Source organism: Notechis scutatus, chromosome 5 (genome assembly GCF_049901735.1).
Source record: "Notechis scutatus isolate UNSWTSFEM ecotype Mainland chromosome 5, rNotScu1.2, whole genome shotgun sequence".
Lineage (NCBI taxonomy): Eukaryota > Metazoa > Chordata > Lepidosauria > Squamata > Elapidae > Notechis > Notechis scutatus.
The window spans coordinates 36,135,952-36,144,305 of record NC_142013.1 but is presented as its reverse complement, the minus strand read 5'-3'; positions in this window follow the sequence as shown (position 1 = coordinate 36,144,305).

Genomic DNA, 8,354 nt, shown 5'->3' with positions numbered 1-8,354 from the left:
TCTGCCGCCGCCGCGGCCTCCGCTTCTTCAGCCGCCGCGGCCTCCGTTCTTCTGCCGCCGCCGCGGCCTCCGCTGCCGCCGCCGCCGCGGCCTCCGCTCTTCTGCCGCCGCCGCGGCTTCGCTGCCGCCACCGCGGCCTCCGCTTCTTCTGCCGCCGCCCGCGTGGCCTCCGCAGCCGCCGCCGCGCGGCCTCTTCCGCTCCGCCGCGGCCTCCGCTGCAGCTGTTTCCTGTTCCGGCCACCGCCGCCGTTTCCTCCGCTGCCGCCTCGCTCCGCCGCCACGGCCTCTGCTGCAGCTGCCTCTTCAGCCGCCGCGGCCTCCTCCTCCACTGCCGCACGGCCTCTTCGGCCTCCGCCACCGCCGCGCGGCCTCTTCGGTCTTCTCCCGTTGTCGCCGCGGCCCCGCTGGCAGCCGCCCCCGTCTGGGACGCCGCTGCCTCTTCAGCCGCCGTGGCCTCCTCCGCCGCCGCCGCACGGCCTCTTCGGCCTTCCGCCGCCGCTGCGCGGCCTCTTCGGCCTCCGCCGCCGCGCAACCTCCGCTGCAGTCACCTCCCCGTCCCGGCCGCCGCCGCCGCTGCCGCCTCCGCCGCGGCCGCCGACAGCCCGAGCGCCTCCTCGACTCCACCGGCTGCCGAGCGATGGGCCACTGCCGGTGCAGCTCTTCACTATTGTGGACTGGGTGCAGCCATTGGCTCTGCAGATCTGCAGCCCCTCCGGGGTTGAGCATGGCTGGTGTGCGTTTCCATGATTCACTGAGTTGTTTGAGACTTTTCTTCATTCTCTCACTTATGTTAACTAAAAATTCTCTCTGCACCCCCTCCTTCCCAGTGACTCTGGGGGATGGATCCGGTATTTAGGGGGTGGTGGGTGTCAGGCGTTGAACAAGGAGGTGCGCACCCACCATTAGAGTCCTTCCATGCACCCACCTCCAGGGTTTTTTCCCACCTGGGCTTGTCTCCCTTGACAGTAGCACTACACTCCCCAGGGGGGGGCGAAAGCTAGGTAGGTGGGAGGTTGGATGTTCGTGTCCCAAGGGAGAGCACAACGAGCCTCCAGCCTTAGGGTTTAGGCACCTCTGCCCTACCCCATGCAGGCAGTCACCAGACATGTTTATTCACCATCTTATCTGGTTCCCCTTCTCAGGCTCCTGCCTTGTGACAGGCGGGGTGCCATTTTTTTGTAAGCCTAGTGGGAGGTGTGCAAAGCAGCTACTAGTTCAATTTCCTTGTTTATACCATGGTATTCCCAAAAGGCTGGGCAGCGCATGCCCTTAGCTAGGGGAAAGGGGTGTTGTGTCCCTGACTAGCTAAGTCTTCAACCTGGTCCGCATTTTGAGCGGGACCATCTGACTGTTCCCATTGGTTGGTGCCATTTGACAGCAGACTATATAAGGAGCTGTCAAACGGCATCAACTGGGCTTTTGGGGCTCCGGCTCCAGCCAGCCGGCTGCCAGCCCAGCTGGGCAGCCACGTTAATCTGTTACTACTTCAAATAAAGAAACGTTATTCTTCAGCTCCTGTGTCTGCCTGGTGTGTCCGTCCGACCAATACAACAGATTTGTTTTCTTGAATGAAGCCACACAAGAAATGATTCAAGTAAAATTGCTTCCAGGAACCAATTTCAGGTATCCAGGTTTCATTCATCCCACTCACACTAGTTACTATTACTAAATTTGCAGATGATACAACAGTGGTGGGACTCATCTCCAGGTGGGATGAGTCTGACTACCAAGATGAGGTGGATCAGTTGCTTTCGTGGTGTGGAAACAATAACTCGGTCCACAACACTAATAAGACCAAGGAGCTTATAGTGGACTATAGAAGGAACAGATCAGACATCCAGCCCTTGCTTATCAATGGAGACCGAGTGGAGCAGAGATTATACTACCTGAGGCTTCTCAGAAAACAACAACTGAATGAGAAACTGCTGGTGACCTTCTACCGCTGCACCATAGAGAGCATTTTAACATACTGCACCTCTGTATGGTTTGCCAATTGCATAGTGGCAGATAGGAAAGCACTCCAGAGGGTTAATGTCATTGTCCAGAAGATCATTGGTTGCCCTCTCCCCTCTTTGGAAGAGCTTTATAGCTCCCACTGCCTTAATAAAGTTCAAAATATTCTCAAAGATCCATCTCATCCTGGGCACCCTTTTTTTGAACTATTACCATCTGGCAGACAGTACAGAATATTAAAAACAAGCACAAATAGGCTGAAAAACAACTTCTACCCCAGGGCAGTAGCTCTTTTGAATTCTATTGTATAGTGCAGTGTTGGTGCGATGTTGTGGGTTTTCGATTCAATGTGTGGAGTATGAAGGATATGTGTTTGTGTTTATTTTCATGATCATGATGTGCACAGAAGAAAGTGTTTGATTTCGTTGTACGAGGTGCAATGACAATAAACTAAACTAAACTAAACTAAACATTAGATGGAGCAGCAGAACAGTATTCAGTATGTGAAATCTTAATTAAATCTTGAGAAGTTTAATGGGATTTACTGTGGTTATTTAGGATTTATTTATTACAAGTTCATACGTGTTGTTTTCAGACATCATTGCAGAAATCAGTCAAGAAAGTCTGACATATGACCTTTTGAAAATAAAAGATGTTGAAAAGATGTGATTTTAAACTAATCTGACACCATCACTTTTAATAGTATGATTTCGCTGAATTCTGGACCTGAAAAATAGGATGGAGACCTAACATTACTCAAGTTGTCCACTCCTGCTTTAATAGGTTGTCTGAACTTTGGTAAAATGTATTTTCCTAAAGAGCCCAAACTTTCTTGTATTTTAGTGGCTAAAACTTGAAAAATTTGCTTTTAACAATTTTAACATTTTTACAATTATTTCAGATTACTAATATATTTTAGCCAGCAAACACATTCATAATCTTATATAATTTTAAAGTTTTATACAGTATTATGTTTGCATGCATTTTTAAGGATAAGAAGTGGAGCTGTTCTTCCTGTGTTCTGTTTTTTCCCCACATATACACACAGATATCTCTAACACACATCTGTCTATATATTCTCTCTCTTGAACTGTTAACATGCTGGTATGTAATTTGGGGGGACAAGAGAATCTGATAAGAATATTCCTTTCCATTTCTATCAAACTTCAAGTCTGTAGTGAACAATGACGCAGGCAGAGTGATTTCAACACCAGATGGCAGCATACAATCTTACCATAAAGAAAGAGTTAGTGCACTTGTTAATAAACTGCAAGACTGATAACAAGCAGATATTCTAGTTACTTGAGGTAATATTAGCAACAACACATAATTAATATTTGACAGCAACTTCAAACACTTGTGACCCAACATTAAGAAGAGCTAACCAGCTGGAAACATATTTTCACAAACTCCATTCTCTGACTGGGGGGAAAAAAGGTCTGTAATACTAAAACAAAGAAAGCTTCAGAATTGAAGAAGTTTCTTGGATGAAAAGCAAAACATCTTTAAGGAAAAACAAAATCCAGTTGCTTCTAAAAAAGCACCTTTGTGTAAAACAAAGATGCAGAGTTATGTTCTTAAAAGATATTTACTTCACAGATTTCTGTTTGTATGTGTTTGGGATTGCATTGAATGATGGCAAATTAAAATGCATTAATCTGTTACTCTGCAGCAACCACTAGACCAAAGCAGTTTGGTCTAGTAGTTACTGCACTTCCCAGTGGAAACTGGGAGACAGCGAGGTCTAGCGAGGTTTCTTTGCATGAAAAACAGCTGGGTGACTTTCAGCCACTCACTCTCTCTCAGCCCAACCTAACCTCCCAGGATTATTGTGGAGAAAATTAAATAAGCAAACTGCCTGAGGAAATTGCTTAACATATAAGGTTATCTCCCTTCAAGATAAGATATTAGGGTTTGTCTATTATTCAGTTAGCTTACCTTATGGGGGCATCAAAGATTGTAACCTATCAATGATTTCTGAGATTACGTTGTAATCTCGAGTTACAACAGTTTGTTTTGTGACCTTTCAACAGTTTGTTTCGTGACCTTTCAACAGCACTGTAAAAGTGACTTATGACTATTTTTCACACTTATGACCATTGCAGCATCACAATGGCCATGTGATCAAAATTCAGTCATTTGGCAACTGACTCATATTTATCATGGTTGAAGTGTCTTGGGGTTGACCTTGTGCCAAACAAAGTCAACGAGGAAGCCAGATTCACTTAACATTCATATTACTAAATAACTGCAGTGGTTATTTAACATGTGTGTCAAGAACGTTCATAAAATAGGGCAAAACTGACTCATTTAACAACATAAATTTTGGGCTCAATTGTGGTCACAAGTTGAGGAGTACCAGTATTAATACTTCTCTGTACTGGGTTGGAATTCCCTAGTAATTCTCTAGGTGGAATGTCCAATATTAAAAGAGTGTGCTAAGACAGAGATCGTGGACCACTGGTAGTCTGCAAGAAAATGTTGGTGGTCCGCAGCGCACCCGGGTGGAGAAGCTGCTCTGGGATGTCCAAGGAGCCAGTCCTGTGACTAGAGCTCTGGAATATGGGACCAGCCAGGCAGATTATAGTGGGGCTGGAAATCTCTGCCGTAGAGGGAGATATGTGCAACTTGCAACTTTGCAGGTGGTGAATGTGCAAGGAATAGCACAGCCTCTGCTGGCTGGAGTGAAGTAACGGTGCTGATGCAGCAAGGGAGGGTGGCGGTGAAGGCGGGCTGAAGCAACGGGTGTCAGCAACCCATGGCTCTTTCATCCCCTTGCTGTGGCTTCTTGTTAGCTGAACCCACTACTGGCTGACTCTGCCCCTTGCCCTCATCTCACTCACTTCTCACCTGGCCTGAGAAGGGAAGGGTAGAGGATGAAGATTTGTTCCATATTCCAGAGCGGGAGCAAAGCTTCATCTCTTGCTGGGTCTTGCGGGTGTTTGTTCTAGTCCTTGTTGGTGCTATGCACACCTTGGTCACTCAGGAGACACGCAAATTCTTCTCCACCCCAAGACATGGCCCAACCCAGCCATTTCTTTCCTCCACTGCTGTTGGCACCTCCATGGCCTGCCCGCTGCTCTTGCAGCACCTTGTGCAGAGCAGTTAAATTTAGCACAGAGGGGGAGATGGCATCCCCTCCTCCTCCTGGAGCCCATTACAACATGGAGCATCAGCTGCAGCTGGGGCAGGCAAGTGTCTTGGTGCAAAGAGCAGGTCGTGTATCTCCCCGAGTGACCGAGGTGCATCCAGCACCAACAAAGGCTGAAGAAGCACCCACGAGACCCAGAGAGCACCGGAGAATCAGAATGAGAGAGAGAAAGAGAAAGACAGACCAACAGACATACAAAGAGAGGGGAAAGAGATAGGTGAGAGAAAGAGAGTGAGAGAGATGAGAGACAGCATGAGAGTCATGAGAGAGAGACATGAGAGAGGAAAAAGAGATGAGAGAAATGGAATGATAGATAAAAAGAGATGGGGGGGGAGAGAGAGTTAGATGAGATACAAAGAGAGATGAGAAAGAGATGAGAGAGAGATACAGAAAGATGAGAGAGAGATACAGTGAGTGTATCTCTCAGTGAGTGAGAGATGAGAAAGAGATACAGAGAGAGAGAAATGAGAGAGAAAGAGATGAGAGACAGAGATGAGAGAGATGAGACAGAGACAGACAAAGAGAGAGGGGGAGAGAGAGGTATGTGTATGAGATATTCAGGGAGAGATGAGAGATACAGAGAGATGAGAGAGAGAGATGAGAGAGAAAGAGATGAGAGAGAAAGAGAGGGAGGGAGAGGGAGAGAGAGAGATATCCTGGTGTTTTGTTTTCTTTGGGAAACAGGTCCAAATGGCTCTTTGAGTGTTTAAGGTTGCAGAAACAGGTGGCCAGGCTAAGTGCCTGAAGGACCCCATCCCATCACTGGAAGTCCAGGCACTTCCACGAGCGGCGCACTGGATTCATATTAGTGGTCCGCAGGATTTAAAATTATGAATTTAGTGGTCCCTGAGATCCGAAAGTTTGGTGACCCCTGTGCTTAGGCCCTTATTTAAGAGGACACTACTGTCTGATTTTAAGAACTATGGGCTGATGTGTTATATTCTAAATGTAGCTACAGTGCTAAAGTAGAATTTGTCCTACAGCTTCCAGAATTGTTGGTGAACTTGCTGTAGTGCTCGTTAGCTAACTAACTTGTTAGTTAGTCTTGAACACTGATAAATAATACCTAGCAGAAGGAAATAGGGTAGTGCAGCCCTATTGATATTTTTGTATCTTAAGACTGTTGTTGCAAGTGTTGGCCACAATATTTTTAGCAGAGATGGAGCAGGAGGTGAGAAGGAACAGTTTGTGATGGTTCTACTTTATCTCTGAGTGCTATCAGAAATGGTTTCCTTAGTGAATCATGCAATTATATCTAGCCTCCCTGTTATTTTTAAATGAAAGCCTAAGGGGGAAAAAACACACTGGAAAGGATTGTGGGGTTTGTATGAGTTGCTCCAAATATACTATTAGTAATCATCTACATTTCTCTTTCATGTAAGCGCAGGTTGGATTTGGGGGAGGGGGAACCTTCAGAACTCAAGGGAGCTTGTATACAGTAAGAAGAAAAGTTTGATGAGAGAGTTTATTTATTTATCCATTTATTTCTTGTTTTAACCCATTACTTAGGTGCCTCAACTGCCAAAACAACTTAGGCAATGCACATGATGAGCAATAGATCAAATCAAACATCAAAAAAAAAAAAATAATAACACCCCTACTTGGCAAATTGACAGTACCATGTAAAGCACTCCAATGGAAGTTACAAGATACCGTGTCCAGGGCCAGGTTTTCACAGCTTTCCTAAAGAGCAGCAGGATTGGATCTGCAAGGATTTTAGAGGGATGCTATTCCACAGGACAGGGACCTCAGTTCAGCTCAGGAGAGAGAAGAGGCAAAAGAGGGAGAAGAAAAGGCATGGAGCTGAAGACCCTGCTGACTGATTGCTGCTGCAACCAGCAGCAATCAGTCCACTGCATGTGATTGAAGCATGGTCTGTAGAAGTCATAATTGTGAAGATTGGTGGTCAATTTACATCTTCCTCATTGTTATAACTGTGAATTACAACTGTGAACTGCTAAACAAGGAATTAAAGGTTCTCTTAATGTAGACCTACAACAAAGTAGAATTAGTTCTATCTGGTTTATCTGGGAGAGCTGACATCAATCTTGCAACTCTGACATTTCCTGTAGCTACTTTTAACCGCTTGATCAATTACAGCAGGTCCTTCCTAAGTTTCTTTCTCTGAACGTTAAGTTACCGGGGCTCCTGCCTCTCTTGTCTGATGATTTCCTAGGCACCATCTCAGCTCCTCGTTCCCTGAGGTCATCCACACATTCTGTTAAACATTATGTGAGCACAGCAGATCTGATCTGTTGATCTGTGCTTACAATTTAGTATTTTCTGTGAACTAGCCTTAGAATCATGCAGAAACTTTGAATTTTCTTTTCTTTTTTTAAATTATGTATTATCGAGTCATTTTAGACTCCTAATAACCACTGTCCCTAACCTATTCTTTCAGGTCTTTGTGCTCATCACCACTATATCTGAATTCACTTACTTTGCTGTTATTCATGTTTTCTTCTCTCTCTTCCACCTTTCCTGGCATTAGAGCCTTTTCCAGAATGTTCTGTGCATAATGTAGAATACTTTGAAATGCCGGCGACTATGAACCAGGTCATTTATGCCTCAAGTGAAAACCCTCAGGCTTTCATCATGCAAAGAAGGTTTTCTTTGTTTTATGAAAATCAAATTGTTTTTTCAAAAGGTACAATGGGCATTAGACATTGAATTGAATTCTTTGTCATTGTACATATATACACAGTAAACATACAACAAAATTCACATAACACCCAGAGACCAGACTCAACAATCCCCAAACACCTCCCCACCCACCAAAATTCCCCGCCTCCTAAAAAAACACACAAGCATCTACACAACAGACCAAGTAATACTGTCCAAAAACTCACTGATGGTGGTCCTTAAATTCATTGTTAAGTGCAATTATAGCTCTGGGATAAAAACTATTCAGAAAATATGTGGTTTGAGTTTTAATTGTTCTGTATCTTCTGCCAGAAGGCAACAGCTCATAAAGATTGTAAGCAGGATGGGAAGAGTCTCTGAGAATGTTGTGCAACTTCCTCAAACAGCAAGATGTGAAGATGTCATCCAGGGCTGGTAGTTGGCGCCCAGTGATATTCTGGGCAGTTTTAATGATTCTGTGTAGAGCTTTTTTGTCCACTATAGAGCTGCTCCCATACTATACATGAATGCAGTTATGTCAGGACACTCTCAATGGTGCTGCGGTAGTAGGACAGAAGTAGATACTGAGTTAGATTTATCTTCCTGAGCATTTTCAGGAAATATAGCC